Source organism: Panthera pardus, unplaced genomic scaffold, assembly GCF_024362965.1.
Source record: "Panthera pardus isolate Hobbes unplaced genomic scaffold, ASM2436296v1 HiC_scaffold_3, whole genome shotgun sequence".
Classification (NCBI taxonomy): Eukaryota; Metazoa; Chordata; class Mammalia; order Carnivora; family Felidae; genus Panthera; species Panthera pardus.
The window spans coordinates 8,123,804-8,140,027 of NW_026526876.1; the positions used below are offsets into that span (position 1 = coordinate 8,123,804).

Genomic DNA, 16,224 nt, shown 5'->3' on the forward strand with positions numbered 1-16,224 from the left:
AATCCTCCTATTGACCTAATTTCTACATACAATTCTGCTTACCAAACCCAAAGAGCCTGATTTTTCTCAGTACCATGCATATTTTAAGGAAGAATCAGAAAGGGAATTTCCTATTAATATCAAAAAGAATGTGACTGAAATATACCATAGCCATTGCCAGAGTGGTCTTTTCTTTGATACTTTTTTAAAGCTCGCAATTTGGCTTCACTGTGTAGCTATTTTAAAAAATAAGACAGTAGTGCTCACTTCGGCAGCACATATACTAAAAAATAAGATAGTAGAATCCCAATTTATTCATTTACAGTGGTGGATATCCCTTTCTAATGAGGCGGCTGCTTCAAGGAATCTCCTTCCCCAGTGTGGGAATCCTAATTAGTAATGAAAAGACTGCTTGCTTCATAAGAAGAGGATTTAAGAGCGGTGAAAAATAATTAATAAGGAATATTTGACTTAGGCCATGATGAAGACTAATGAAATAACCTGCCTAAGGTAGGCAGACATTTATTAGCAAATTTTAATTAAACTCTGTAGAGTTAACCTATTGACCTCAAAAGCCCAGGGCAATTGCTTTATTATTCTGTCTCCTAACTATTTAAATAATTGCTCATGTAGAGAATTGGGAGTGGATTTCATTATATATGGGTCAATTATCCTGGGGTCTCTGATTAAAACAGCAAGGATTTTAAGAGTCACAGATACTCTGGTTAATATTCTTCCTCATCTTCCTCACAGATTAGATATTTACAGGCTAATTTCCTTATCTCTCACAACAAAAGCACACATGAAAATCCAGAAATGCTTATAACACCCTTGTCTTTCCTTTAAATGAAATGAGGGACCATTGAGACTTGGGAACTGTTCATAAACTACGGATGCTGGATTTGAGGACCCAAATGGGATGCATGCAGTGGGGAGGCAGGAGACCATCTCCGAGAACAACTCTGAATTAGGAACAAGGGAGGTAGTTTACGTCAACTCCTCCCTGATGGCAACACTAAGACTTCCTGTGATGGGGAGAAACAGACTGGAAGAAGATTATGGACTGCCACACGGGGCAACTGTCAGGTAACCTAACGGGTTAGATAAACCCACTTCAAGCGCATAAGCGGTTAACTAGACAGACATAGCCATGCCCTAGCATTTTTGGTATCCAGCCAGGAATCATTACACTAAAAAAATCTCAGAATCTATAACAAGGCCAGATTCTTTCCTTCTCTATCTTCCGAGGACTTAAAGACCATGGTTACTTAAAGCAAATACTGGTACCACTGACATACTGATACTCGAAAATACCATGAAACCTTTTTTCCAACTCCATTCATAACCACACAGATAGCAAGAACAGAAGAAATCTCATGATCCCTCTCCATTACCTCCCCTTCTCTTTCATATCTAAATCTCCCACTGTGAGACTGAAATCTTCAGCATCCCAAAAGATATGGACTTTTCTAACCTCCTATTACATTGGAAATGCACTAATCTCCACTAACACCTCAGCTGGAATTACTGGCTAATCAACTAAGAAAGCATCTAGAGAAAAAAGTGTCTTGAAACGTGCCTGAAGGGAGAGAAAGGGGGAGACTTTAAAAATGTCTCTACAAAAACCATTTGCCCAAAACGTAGGGCTGCCCCTGGGGATCAGGACGCCTGGCACCCTCCTCGTGCGTCTATGGATTACGTGAACCACCCCCCCCCCCACATCAGGACTCTGGTATAGCCTGAATCAGAACCATCTGGAGGGCACCCTAAACACCCAGATTAAGGATCCCCACCTCCTGAGCTTCTAACTCATTAGGTCAAAGGTAGGGCCCAAGAATTTGCATTTTTACCAAGTTTCCAGGTGATGCTGATGTGGCTAGTCCAGGATAATAGTCTGAAAACCACAGCTCTACATTATCACCAAAATTTTCCAAAAAGGAAATTATACATGATATCTATAGTCCTGCATTTATACCTATAAATTCAGTCAAACCTCTCTGAGCCTCAGTTTCTTCATCTGTAAAATGAAAACACTGAGCTAAATAATCACTAAAATCCAATCGAAATGCCTTAGAGTCAAAGCTGGACAGCACCGTCAGTAATAATGGTACAATCATGGAGTGCCTAGGTGGCTCACTCGGTTAAGCGTCTGACTTCGGCGCAGGTCATGATCTCACAGTTCGTGAATTCGAGCCCTGCATCTATATCCGTACTGACAGCTCAGAGCCTGGGGCCTGCTTCAGATTCTGTGTGTGTCTCTCTCTCTGCCCCTCCCCTGCTCATGCTCTCTCTGTCTCCCAAAAATAAACATTGAGATTTTTTCTAAAAAATCATGATATAATCACAGTACATTTGTGGGACTCTGATTTATTTGCAAAATGCTTCCACATACACTTTGTCAGTTACTGGATACTCACGACTATGTGAGACAGACTCCTTTTGGAGACGGAGGTACAAAGAGAATCATGGTTTGTCAAAAGTTGTATAACTAATATATGATAAAGCCAGACTGAGATCTTCTAGCTCTTCATCCTGGGAAGTAATGCACAGCCCCGGACTTTCACCCTAGCTGATCAAGGGAAGATTCTGAGGACAGTCTTTGCCTAGAAACAAGGTCAGTAATCCGTCATTTCACTGGAGGAGAGAAGGCTCTCTGCTCTTTACCTGGACATCCACATAGCTTGCTCCTTCACAGCTGCAGGATTCTGGATTATTACACCTTAATCCAGAGGCCTTCCTTGGCTACTCAGTATCAAAAGGCAACCCTTTTTCCCCTCTCCTGCCAATTACACCTCTTATCCCCTTGATTTACTTTAAATCTGTCCATGCAACCACTTGACTATCTGACCACTTGACTACTATTTTAGTATCTGTCTCCCTCTACTAAAATATAAGCTCCACATGGGCAGGATGTTTGTTCACTGTTCAGTGTCCAATGAGTAGAATACTGCCTGCCATGTAACAAGTGCTCAAGAAATATTTGTGGGACACATAATAATTTAATAAGAACTTAATCTGTGACACACACTGGGCTAGATATTTTATATATACCATCCAAAAAAAAAAAATCCTAAAGCAAAGGATACTTTAATGCCTTTTTCTCAGTAATTGATTTTTTAAAAATCAGTAAGGATTTCCAGGATTTCTGTTTCCAGGAAAATGGAGTTGACCTAATTTCCCTATTCCTCCCACTAAGTACAACTAAAACCCCTGGACATTATATATCAAACTAACATAAAAGATTCTGAGTGGTGGAGAGAAGATGGACCAGGTAAGTTCCCTGCTTCATATGCCCGGGATTCGGAGTTGAAAAAGAAGACAACACAAACACCGATGGGTATAGACAAAAAGCCCCATAAAAAGCCTACTCTCTCCAGCCAAAGGACAAAATATGGACAGCCTACTAGCAAGGCTGGTTTAACATTCGAAGCCCATCATACTCACAGAATAAAAGTGAACATTATCTGATCATCTCAATGCATCACAGATGTGGTACAAGAATTTCATAATATCCAGCACACATTCATGATTAAAAATAGAAAAACTCTCAGAAAACTAGCAATAAAAGAGGACTTTTTCAACCTACATAACAGGCACCTATCAAAAAAAAAAAAAAACAGCATAGCTAAAATATTATGTTTCATGATGAAACAGTGAAGACTCCCTACCTAAGACTGGTCTAGCTAACCCTCTGGAGGTCCTAGTCAATGAAGTAAGACAAGAAAATACAAGACACAGATATTGAAAAAAGAAAAAAAGGAGTAAAACTGTCCTTATTTGCAGATGACAAAATCATATGAATAATTAAATAAGTCTATAATAACAACTTAATCCAAGAAGTAAATTGAGCATGTGTCAAATTGTAAGGTCAGTATATAAAAATAAGCTTTATTTTTATATTAACAGCAAACATTGGAAAGTGAAATACTAAAAATGAATAGCATTTACAATAGCATCAAATAAATCACATAATATTTTAGGAATAAACTTAATTAAAAACTTGGGAGGAGTGGTGGCACCTGAGTGGCCACCTGGTTAAGCGTCCCACTTTGGCTCAGGTCATGATCTCACAGTTCATGAGTTGAAGCCCCGCACTGGGCTCTGTGCTGACAGCTCAGAGCCTGAAGCCTGCTTCGGATTCTGTGTCTCCCTCTCTCTCTGCCCCTTCCTCACTTACTCTCTGTCTCTCCCTCTCTCTCTCAAAAATAAACATTAAAAAATTTTTTTTAATTTTTTAACCTCTATACTATAAACTATAAATCATTGCTGAAAGTAAAGATCTAAATAAATTATATACTTGTGTGTGTGTGTGTGTATACATGGAAAGAGAAGAATAGAGATCTTGAAAAGAAATCCACCATATATATACATATGTATATGTATATATAAACAAGTATAGACTATAGATATATAAATCTATCTATCTATATATATATATATACACACACACATATATATATATATATATATATATATATATATATATACTATACACACACACACACACACAATCAAATGACTTTTTACTAAGATGCAAATGCAATTTAATATAGAAAGGAAAGTCTTTTCAAGAAATGATACTGGATCAATTAGATATCTGTATAAAAAAAGTATCTTATACAATATGCAATAATTAACTCAACATGGAAAACAAATCTACATGCAAATCCTAAAATTATAAATCTTCTAAAAGAAAATGTAGGAAAATATCTTTGTGATCTTGAGCAAAAATTCTTAAGCAGAACATAAGAAGTACTAAATAAAGAGAAAAAAAGATAAACTGTCCTCTTCAAAATCAAAAGTACTGCTAAGATACTGTTGAGAATGCAAAACGGTAAATCACAGGCTGGGAGAAAATATATGCAATACATATCTGCAACAAACAACTTTATTATATCTGTTCTATAAGAACACCTACAGGGGCACCTGGGTGGCTCAGTCAGTTGAGGTCATGATCCCAGGGTAGTGGGATTAAGCGCCACATTGGGCTCTGTGCTGAGCGTGGAGCCTGCTTAGAATTCTCTCTCTCTCTCTCTCTCTCTCTCTCTCTCTCTCTCCCCCCCACCACTCGCTCTCTCTCAAAAAAAAAAAAAAAAAAAAAAGAACACATACAAAACAATGAGGAAAAGAACACAATCCAGTAAAAATAAACTTAAGAATTTGACACTTTCAAAAAGAAGACATGTCAAGGCCCAATAACCACATTAAAAGATGCTCAGTATCACTGGTCTGGAGGATACAGTTAAAAACCACAAGGAAATTCCACTGGATATCTATAGACATCCATAAGAATGGCTAAAATTATAAAGACAGACAATGACAAATGCTGACAAGGACGCTGGGCAACATCTCTCATATGTGAATACTGGGAATGTAAAATGGTCCAACTATTTTTGAAAACTTGTTTGGCTGTTTCTTATAAGTTGAATACACACCTATATACCTTTTGATCTGGCAATTCAACTCTGGAATTTAACCAAAAGCAATGAAAGACACATTCACAAAAAGATGAGAATACCCATCAGCACGAGGACAGATGAACAAAATATGCTATACCCTCCCAATGAAATGCTACTCACCAATAACAACAATAACTGACCTACATGCACGAACACAGAGGAATCTACATAACATTCCTCTCTGGCATGAATCTTATGAAAGGTGAGTTGTTCCCTTTGTCTGAAGATGAGATAATTACAGAATTTCATGTAAAAAGGTAATGATGCCTTTAGTTGCTGTAATCCCTCTGCTTTTCCTCACTGGAGGGAGAGAACATACAAATCCTCACAGCAAAGGGAATCTTAGGAATTATAAGCTAACTTCTGACATATGCACTCGTAGAACAGAAGGATCATCAGAGTAATTTAATGCTGCCCCTGGGCTTAATTGTAAGCAGATACTAGCAAGAAAAGTAAGGACAAGGAATAAGAGCCAGACCTTGGAGGGGCTTTTACCCTAAGTTAAATAGTTGTCATACAACAATTGTGTAAGAGATATCTGCACATCGGAGAAGGGTTGAAATATACCAATAAATAGACTTCAGCAAAACTATACCTCACAATTCAGTTTCTTATTTATATTGCCCATTAAAACTCTTCATTGTTTCATGTTATTTTAAACAAGATTTTCCATTTCCAGGGTTACAACTCAAAGAAAAGCAGTGGAAAATGTATCATGCTTATCCTATTCTCAGATTCAAGTGAGTGTCAGGTATCAACCACTGACCACGGAGCACCACCATTTAACAGGTGGCCACTTAAATTACAGACGAAGTAACTGAATGGATATTTAAGTCGTTTCCAAAGTTTCGTTATTAGAAGAAATGTTAAATATACAACCCTGACCTATCTTCTGTTCCCTCTGCTTCTGTAGAAAAAAGAGTAAGGGGAAATTACGGCAATTTTAAATTTCAAAAGAAGCAACAAATTGCCCTGGAATTTTACACCCTTACCTGAACCAGAGGAGGGCGTCCCCTCTCCAGCACCACCATTTGCTACTAGGAAATTGTTCTGTCAAACTGATGGGTGAGATATGCTGGCTGTTATCTGAGCTTGTGCCTCCTGAGGCTGAGCGTGTTATCAAGTTCACTGGCCATTTGTCCTGCCTCTTCCGTGAACTGTCCCCATTTATATCTTTCGGCTTTTTTTTCCATTTGCTTGTATCTCCCTTTCTTCTTGATGTGAAGGATATGTACACATCTTCTACTACATTTATAACTGTGCTTTGTTTTAATGCTTAAGACTTCAGCTCATCTAGAACTAATTTTTATCAGTGGTGTCAGGCAAGGACCTACTTTAATTGTTTTTTGAATGCTAAATCTCAACCCCATTCACTGTCTAGTCCTTCTTTTCCCCCTTTGTGACTTAAAATGCCACCTTTATCATATTCTAAATTGCTATACATTCAAGAACCCATTTTGAACGATATTATGTTCTACTGATCTACTTCTCTTCACCTACACTAATTTTATACTATTTTAACCACCATATTCCTAAAATAATGTTTGATGTTAGTTAGGGTGGCTTGTTACCTCATTGTCTGGTAAAAGCTCATTCATTATCCCTAGAAATACATTCTTTTACTGCAAACTCTGGAATTGTAATGTTCCATCAAAGTTATACCTCTATCTTTTATCTAGTATTTCCAAGTGTGTTCCCTTGCCATGAGAAGTATTACCCCCCAAGCTCAGGAAATTCTGTTTATTTTTAGTTGTCTTCAGGTAGAATAAATTTAGGTGATTCCTGAACATCTAAAATTATTTGTTTCACCAGCGGCAAACAGAGTCAAGTCTACAACCTAAGTACCTCTTGCTCACACCCTCTTCGTTTTCTTTTCCAAGAGCTGCTGGCTTACAGCAGGTTCTCAGCTCTCCTAAAATAGTACAACAACTGTTTCAGTGGGTTCTTTCTCTCTGCCTCACTCCTCCAATCCACCTTCCGTGCTGCTACCATAACTGTGCTTAAAACACAAATCTTATGACATCAGCTTCTTGGTTAAGACTCCAGTGATATTCCATGACTCACAGCCACAGAGCCCTATTTTTCATACTATTTTAAACAGAGTGATGGCAGTCAATATTTATTAAATACGTTCTGTGTTGCCAGATGTTCTCTATATATTTCTCATTGAATACTCACATAAATCCAGTGAGATAGTAGGAAGTAATTGTTATTGCTTTCCTTGAACAGATGAACAAACTGAGGCTTACAGGGGTTAAGTGACTTGCCTAAAATCATACAAAATAACATCTGATTCAGTTGCTATTTAAAGCATTGTGCATAAATAAACAAAAAATTAAAAAAATAAAATAAAATAAAGCATTGTGCACATTGCTGCCCTTAATTTAAGACTTACCTGTTAAAAAAAGGCTCTCACACTGGATTTTCAAAGTAGCTACTACTTGTTTTTTTTTTAAACGTCAGATGTAAACTAAAAAAACTCAGAAGAGTTGAAAAATAAAGGTATGGGAAAAGATGGCCCATCTATATGCTACCAAAAAAGTAAAAGCAAATATAGCAAAATATTAGCAAAAATAGAATTCAAGGCAAAAAAATACTAAATGAAGCAGGGACAGTTCCTATTTTATTTTAAAAGATTCAGTTTACCAGAAAGATCAACTGATCACAAATTTCTATGAAGTTAACAACTATCTTTGAATTACACAAACGAAATCTGAAACATCTGAGAACAATCGTAGTCGATGAATTTAACTTCCATCTACTAGAGAAACTATAGGCCAAGTAAACAAAAGTAAAAAACATAGATGACTGAATAACACAAAAACCAAGCTGAATTGTAAAGACAAATGTTAAAATTTGTACACTTCATTAAAAAAAACAAAAAACTTAGGGGCACCTGGGTGGCTTAGTCAGTTAAGCATCTGACTTCAGCTCAGGACATGATCTCACGGTCTGTGATTTTAAGCCCCGCATCGGGCTCTGTGCTGACAGCCTGGAGCCTGCTTCAGATTCTGTGTCTCCCTCTCTCTTTGCCCCTCTCCCACTCACACTCTGTCTCTGTCTCTCTCTCTTTCAAAAATAAATAAACATTAAAAACAACTAACTTGAAACAGAATATAGACCCACATGTAAGAACTATAAATATAAAATGTATAGAAGAAAGCATAAAAGTATTGCTGACTTTGCATTAGGAAATATTTGTAAAATATCATATAAAAAGCATGACCCATAAAAGAAAATATTGACTTCATCAAAAAATTGGACTTCATCAAAATTTAAATTCTGATTTAAATTTAAATTAAAATTTGATAAAATTTAAAACCAACTCTTCAAAGGAAACCATTAAGAAAATGAAAAGACAAGTCACAGACTGCAAGAAAATATTTGTTAATCATACATCTGATAAATAGCTTCTAACAAGTAATTAGTAAGAAAATGATCCAATTTTTTAAATGGGCTAAAGATTTAGATTGACACTTCACTTAAAGAAAATACATAAATGGCAAGCACACGAACACATAACCAAAATCATTATTCGTTAAGGAAATGAAAATTAAAACCACAAGGAGATGCTACTTTACACTCACTCAGATGCCTATCAGTGAAAAGAAGGACAACACGAGTGTAGGTCAGAATGGAAAGAAGCTGGAACCCTCACGTGATTAGTGGAAGTGCAAAATAGTACTGCGACTATGGAAAAGAACTTGGCAGTTTCTTAAAAAGTTACACAACCTAGTGGACTGACTATTCAACCCCTAGTTATCGACCCAAGAGAAATGAAAACAAACTTCCACACAACGCCTTGTACGGAGTATTATTAACAGCATTATTCATAATAGCCCCAAACTGGAAACAATTCAAATGGCCATAAGCTGGTAAATGTATAAACACAATGTGACGCATCCACACAATGGACTCATACTCAGCAAAAGAAATGATCACACTCCTGATACAAGTGACAACATGCATGAACTCCAAAACTAAGGGAAAGGAGCCCTACAAAACAGAATGCACACTGTAGGACTCCATTATAGGAAATTTCTAGAAAAGGCAAGATGATAGAGACAGAAAACGGTGTTTGTCTATGGTTTGGGGTTGGGATGGGAACTGAATGCACAAGGGCACAAAGGAGCATTTTAATTCAATGTAAGTGTTTATAAAATTGGATCGCGGTGATGGTTGCACAACTGCATAAATCCACTAAAAATCATTGAATTATATATACACTTAAAATTGATGAAGGTATATAAACTTCTACCTGAATAAAGCTGCTAAAAGAGGAGGAAGAAGAGATGGAATAACAACTACCCAGGTACAAAACCACAAAAGAACCACCAACTATTTCTAGAACAAGATACCACAGAAGTGACACTCTTCATCTTGAAATAAATAAATAAATAAATAAATAAATACAGCAAAAAACTGGGAATAACCCCAAATTATGTATACAACAGAATATCATCATACGATGTAATACTGCACAATAATGAAAATAAAATCCAGCTACACGTAACTTCATGGAGGAAAAAAAATCCCACAATATTGTTGTGCCAAAAAAAGTGAACTACTAGAGAATAAGTAAAGTTCTATCTATTCATATGAAACTCAAGATTAGGCAAAAAAAAAAAAAAAAAAGTATATGTATTGTTTACAGCTGCATACACAAAGAGTGAAACTATACAGAAAAGCAGAGAAATGACTGTCATAAAGGTAAAAATTGTAGTTGCCTTTAGGTGAGGGAAATCTGAGTTCTAATGAGAAGGATCATGAGAGGTTTTGGGGTGCTGATAATCTTATTGCTTACAAACACGCACACACACACGAACAACGTCCCTCACTCCTATCAAGTCTACCAGGAACCAAACTAAATTTGCACACTCACATGCACGTGATGAAAAGAATTAACAACTAAAAGAGAACCCTCCCCCCAATGCCCAAATGTATTCATTTGAAAATCTAAAAAACAAATATGCTTTAGATAATTTGGGAGTTGAGACGGAAATGGAAATTTTAAAATGTAAATTATAAGTGAAAGACAAGCAGAGTACTACATATAAACCTCTGGAATTTAGCCACAGTGGTTACCAAAGAAAAATTGATAACCACAAATAAATCCATGAGATCATAAGAAAGAATAAAAATAAATGAAGCTTTCAATTTAAGATGTTGAATACAGACCAATAAAATAAACGTACAGAAATAAAAGAAAGGAATGAATGAGATTAAAAACAGAATACAAAATAGAAAATAGGAAAAAAAGTTATTTCGTAAAACTAAATTTAAAAGACTGATACAAAAGACAAAACTTTAGCAAATATGGTTTAAAATAAAAAGAATAAAATTAAACTATATAAAAGGCAAATGAAAAGGAATAAAGAATAAAAGAGAATCGATCAGGAGGTTTTTATTATAAACAGATATGCACAAAAAAAGTCAAAATATCTGAAACCTCACATGAAATGGGCAATTTGCTAGGAAAACAAAACATTTCTAAATGGGCAAAATAAAAAAAAAAAAAAAATAGACACTCTGAACAAACTAATCAATAGTCATAAAAAAACTAATAAAAGTAAATAAAAGATTCCTCCACCAAGAGCCTACAGACTAAAAGAGTTCCTTGAAGGAACTCTACAAATCTTCCTGGAACAGATTATTCATATTCTAAACACAATATTGCAGAAAATAGAAACAGGAAGCTATTTATTTTACAAGACTAGCACGATGTTGATATCAAAACCAGAAGAGGACAGCATAAGAAAAGAAAACTATATGCTAGGCCCATAATGAACTCAGATGTAGAAATCCCACATTACCAAAAAAAAAAAAAAAAGTAAACTTAAACCAATCAGCAGGAAATTAAACAATATTATCTCAATGGCTTTTATTTCATGAATTTTAGTGGTAAAAGTGAAAAAAATCTGCCATATCATTCACTATATTAATAAATTTGAGGAGAAAGAATAATTTCAATAAATGCAAAATACACTGATAAAATCCAATGCTTTTTTAAAAATTTAAGTCACATACCATCAATTCACCATTTAAATGTACAATTCAGTCATTTTAGTAGATTCACAAAGTTATGCAGTCATAACCACTATTTAATTTCAGAACCTTTTCATCGCCTCGAAAAGAAATCCCATTAGTAGTCATTTCCCGATCTCCCCTCTCCAGACCATCCTTGGGAAACCACTCAACTGCTTTCTGTCTCTATGCACTTGCCTATTCAACATTTTATACAAATAGAATCATCAAACCTAAGTGCATTACGTCTGTCACTCAAGCATAGTGTCTCTGAGGCTCATCCATGCTGTGGCCTGTGTGAGTACTTCATTCCTTTTTATGGCTGAATAATATTCCACCATATGAATATACCACATTTTGTGTATCCATTTGTCTGTTGATGAACATTTGGGTTGTTTCCACTTTTTTTTGGCTACTGTGGATAATGCTGCTATGAATATTTGTGTATAAGTTTTTGTATATGTTTTCAATTCTCTTCATCGTATCATATACCTAAGGATGAAGCAGTTCGATTCATTTTTGTGATTAAAATTATTGGCAAACTAAAGTACACAGCAAATATACTTGAGGAAACATTAGCAGCAATCCCATTAAAGTCAGGATCTAAATAAGGATCACTCATCTCGTACATGAAGTATCCTAGTATTCAACATTGTCCTAAATGTCTCAGACAATGCAATAAGAGAAAGATAACACATAAATTACAAAAAAACAAAAAAAAGAAGACACAAAACTGTGATTATTTGTGCATGATACATCAAAAGCCCAATAGAATCAAATAAACTATCAGGAGGGATAAGGAAGTTCAGCAAGTGAGTTAGATGAAAGATACCAGTAAAACTAACTTTCTGAAACACTGCGTGTCTGTCAGAGATTGTGTTTGTATGGAACAGAAAATCTGAGTGAATAGTGCCTTATTAATATGACTGGTTAATTTTTTTATTTATGTAATAAAATTCAACTCACACATGTCAACACTGTCTCTGAACTTCTCTTGATCTCTCCTTCAAGGCTGGAGCTCCGCCATTACATCTGTGTTCTACACCAAAAAGCAGTAAGAAGGGAAAGGAAAAAGTAGTACCAGTGGAGTCTACTTTCTTTTCTGGAAGTCCCACCCAGCAACTCCTGCTTGCGTTTCATTAGCCAAAACAGGGTCATGTGGTTGCCCCGGTGCTGTGAAGTGAAGGGTAGTGGGTACCTGCTGCCACAGACAAAACAGAGGTTCTGGGCACACAATCTTGGCTGCCACATGCCAGTGATAACCCAAGTGGAAAGAAAAATCCCATTCACTAGAGCAACAAAAAAACTAAAATTGCTAGGAACAAACATAACAAGAAATATTTTAAGATATTTCTGGGAGAAAAAAAACTAGAGAAAAAATGACTGAAAAACACTTTAAAAAACAGAATAGGGGCGCCTGGTTGGCGCAGTCGGTTAAGCGTCCGACTTCAGCCAGGTCACGATCTCGCGGTCCGTGAGTTCGAGCCCCGCGTCAGGCTCTGGGCTGATGGCTCGGAGCCTGGAGCCTGTTTCCGATTCTGTGTCTCCCTCTCTCTCTGCCCCTCCCCCGTTCATGCTCTGTCTCTCTCTCTGTCCCAAAAATAAATTTAAAAAAGTTGAAAAAAAATAAATAAATAAAAATAAAAATAAAAATAAAAAACAGAATAAACAGGAAAATATATCGTACTTGTAGATTGAGAGGCTCACTATTAAAAAGACACCAACTCTCATTAAATTACCTATTAATTCAATTTAACCTAAATCAAAATCACAACAGGATTTTCCATATAATCTGAAACACAGAGTCTAAAATTAATACAACAGAATGCAAAAACTGTCAAGACAACTTTAAAATAAATGAATAATTAGGGATAATCTACCCTACTACATATCAAAGCATATGTGCTATTGCCACAGAAACATGGTACAAAATATGGAATTCAGAAACATTATATTCACATACACATTCACGTACACACACAAATCTCTAGATTACAAATCCCTCTCTATATTTTTTTTTAGTTTTTTGTAATGTTTACTCATCTTTGAGAGAGAGAGAGAGAAACAGAGTGTGAGAGAGGGAGGGGCAGAAAGAGAGGGAGACACAGAATCCAAAGCAGGCTTCAGGCTCTGAGCTGTCAGCACAGAGCCCGATGTGGGGCTCAAACTCACAAACCGTTGAGATAGTTACCTGAGCCAAAGTTGGAAGTTCAACCGACTGAGCCATCCAGGCACCCATTAGTATATTTTTTTAAGCATTAGATTGAAAATATAGAACATATTCATGACCCTGAGTCCTTGATTTAGAAAAGGCCTTCTTTTACGATACACACAAAAAAGCAAAAATACAAATGAAAAGTTTGTAACTTTGACTACATACAAATTTAAAACGTCCATAAGACTGAGATGCCACAGCAAAGTTAAGATCACTATTAGACCAGGAGAAACCTTCTGCAACTTACCTAACAAAGAAATCATATAATCACAGAGAATTCTACACAGACATTTTTAAATGAGTAATATCAAGTCAGTCCTCTGGGTATAGGGCAGTGGGTTGGGCTGAATTAGGGCGCCTGGGTAGCTCAGTCGGTTAAGTGTCTGGCTTCGGCTCGGGTCATGATCTCCCAGCTCGTGGGTTCAAGCCCCACGTCACTCTCTCTGCTGTCAGTGCAGAGCCTGCTTTGGATCCTCCGTCTGCCTCTCTCTCTCTCTCTTTCATTCTCTCAAAAATAAATGTTAAAAAAAAAAAAAAAAGACTGACCATGAACTAATCATTACTAATGCTGGATGAATATAATGGGTTCCTATACCATTTTCTTTATTTTTGTGTATGTTTTAAATTGTTGCATATTTTAATTTATGTACTAATATGGAAAATGATCCAAGAGTACAGAACAACAACTCAACAACAAAAAACAAGTTGGTAAATGTAAAGTATGATACTACCTCAAACATACTTTAAACATCTAATTATATATTTTCAATGAGCCAATTTTCTTAGACCAGTTTTACCAATGTATATTTTCCCAACTATAACTTAGTAAGTGCATAGAAAAGGTCTGGAATATTATACACCAAACTGGTAATAGGTGGTTACCTCTGGAGAGAAGGGAGCTACCTCCATTGTGAGTTCATCAAAGGAGAATTTTAGCCTCATCTTCAAGGCTTTAATTTTTCATGTAATTTGTATGTAAGAGGTCACACAATTACACACATGTCAGAACTCACATAAATGGAATTGTTCTGCGTCCTGTCTGTGGCAGTGTCTATAAGAATCTGTGCATGTGTAAAAGGCCTTAGAGCTATACAACAGAGAAAGGGAATTTACTGTCACAGTTAAAAATGTTTTAAATGGCAGAAAAAAAAAATCTCATACAACTGTCAGCCAAATAGTGAATTCCGCTGTACATAAATTATACCTCAATATACCTGACCTTTTAAAAATGAAAAATATTAATTTAAAAAGAGTGATCATAGGGGTGCCTGGGTGGCTCAGTCAGTTAAGCGTGTGACTTCAGCTTGAGTTATAATCCTGCGATTCATGGGTTCAAGCCTCGTGTTGGGCTCTGTGTCGTCATCATGGAGCCCGCTTCGGATCCTCTGTCCCTATCTCTATCCCTCCCCAGCACACGCTCTCACTCTCTCTCTCAAAAATAAACTTTAAAAAATAAACAAAATAAAAAATAAAAAGAATGATCACAATATAATCTGTTTAAAGAATAAGGGTGTAAATTATATAAAATTACCTATAATTCTTAAAGTAGATTGTAAGACCTCTATGTACGATATGCACGTATAGAGTATGAATCCACTTATACCTCTCTACCTTATTTTATCTCTGCATAGTAGGATTATAGATACTTTTTTTTTCTCTTTGCTTATCTGTATTTTTTCCCTACAATGAATACATATTATGTTCTACTGAAATAATCTTTTCAGTGTGGAGTGGGTGGGCACGGGGCCAACGGTGGAGACTCGGTGCAGATTCTCCTCTCACCTTGGCACAGCTGCCCAAGCCCAGACTCCAAGGGTAAGCCTTGGCAGGGACCCAAGGGAATGGAGTGAGGGTTCCTATGGTAACAAATAAGGACAAGTGGTTAAGGCCCTGACAGCAATGTGTCACTGAGAACCACAGGTATGTGTGAAAGAGTTTGCCAAATCGAACACAGCTCACAGGAACAGACTCTGGGGCCCCACCAGGCACGGTCAGAGATCACCTTCCTAGCATACTAGAAAGCATTCTCTGCTGGCAGATTGGTCCCTGTCAAATTATTTATAGGCGATCGGTTCACATACTCAAAATGATATGAATACTTCTAATTATATCCAAACATGCCAAATGTCATTACAAATTATGCTGAGGGTCATGTTGCCAAATGTCCTGCCCTAACAAAGAGGAGAGAGCCACAGCGTCAGCACACGGGTGCCTATATAAGCACGGGGACCCCGCCTGCCTTATCGCCACCAAGAACCCAGAGGTGAGTGACAGGGGGGCCTTGGGGCTTCAAGGATCCCCAGGGACCCCGGGACAGGGAGAGTTGACCCCATGGCCCACCTCTGAGCATGAAACCGTCCCTCCCAACTCTGACTTTTATTTTCTCAGAGTCAAGATTTAGACCAGGACAGTTTTAATTCTGTAACTATTTTACTGGGATTCCACAGCTTTGCTAATAAGAAATCTGTTGTTTCACAGTGTCAGCCACTTCTGAACCTGCGTTTTCATCTGGAACTCCGGAGGTAAGCCTCAGCTTTATTGATGTGT

At 36.7% G+C, this 16,224-nt stretch overlaps 1 protein-coding gene and 1 long non-coding RNA gene across 3 annotated transcripts in view; one reads left to right on the top strand and one right to left on the bottom strand.

The window, feature by feature from the left end:
- The window catches only part of LOC109245868 (uncharacterized), an 80,114-nt gene that overhangs the window by 24,705 nt on the left and 39,185 nt on the right, over positions 1 to 16,224 (bottom strand). The window lies entirely within an intron of this gene.
- Positions 16,166 to 16,224, top strand: part of LOC109245865 (myosin-8) — a 28,907-nt gene continuing 28,848 nt past the window's right edge. The window contains exon 1 of the mRNA XM_019413429.2: positions 16,166 to 16,199. The gene's annotated coding sequence lies outside the window, so the exon portion shown is untranslated. The remainder of the gene's footprint in view (positions 16,200 to 16,224) is intronic.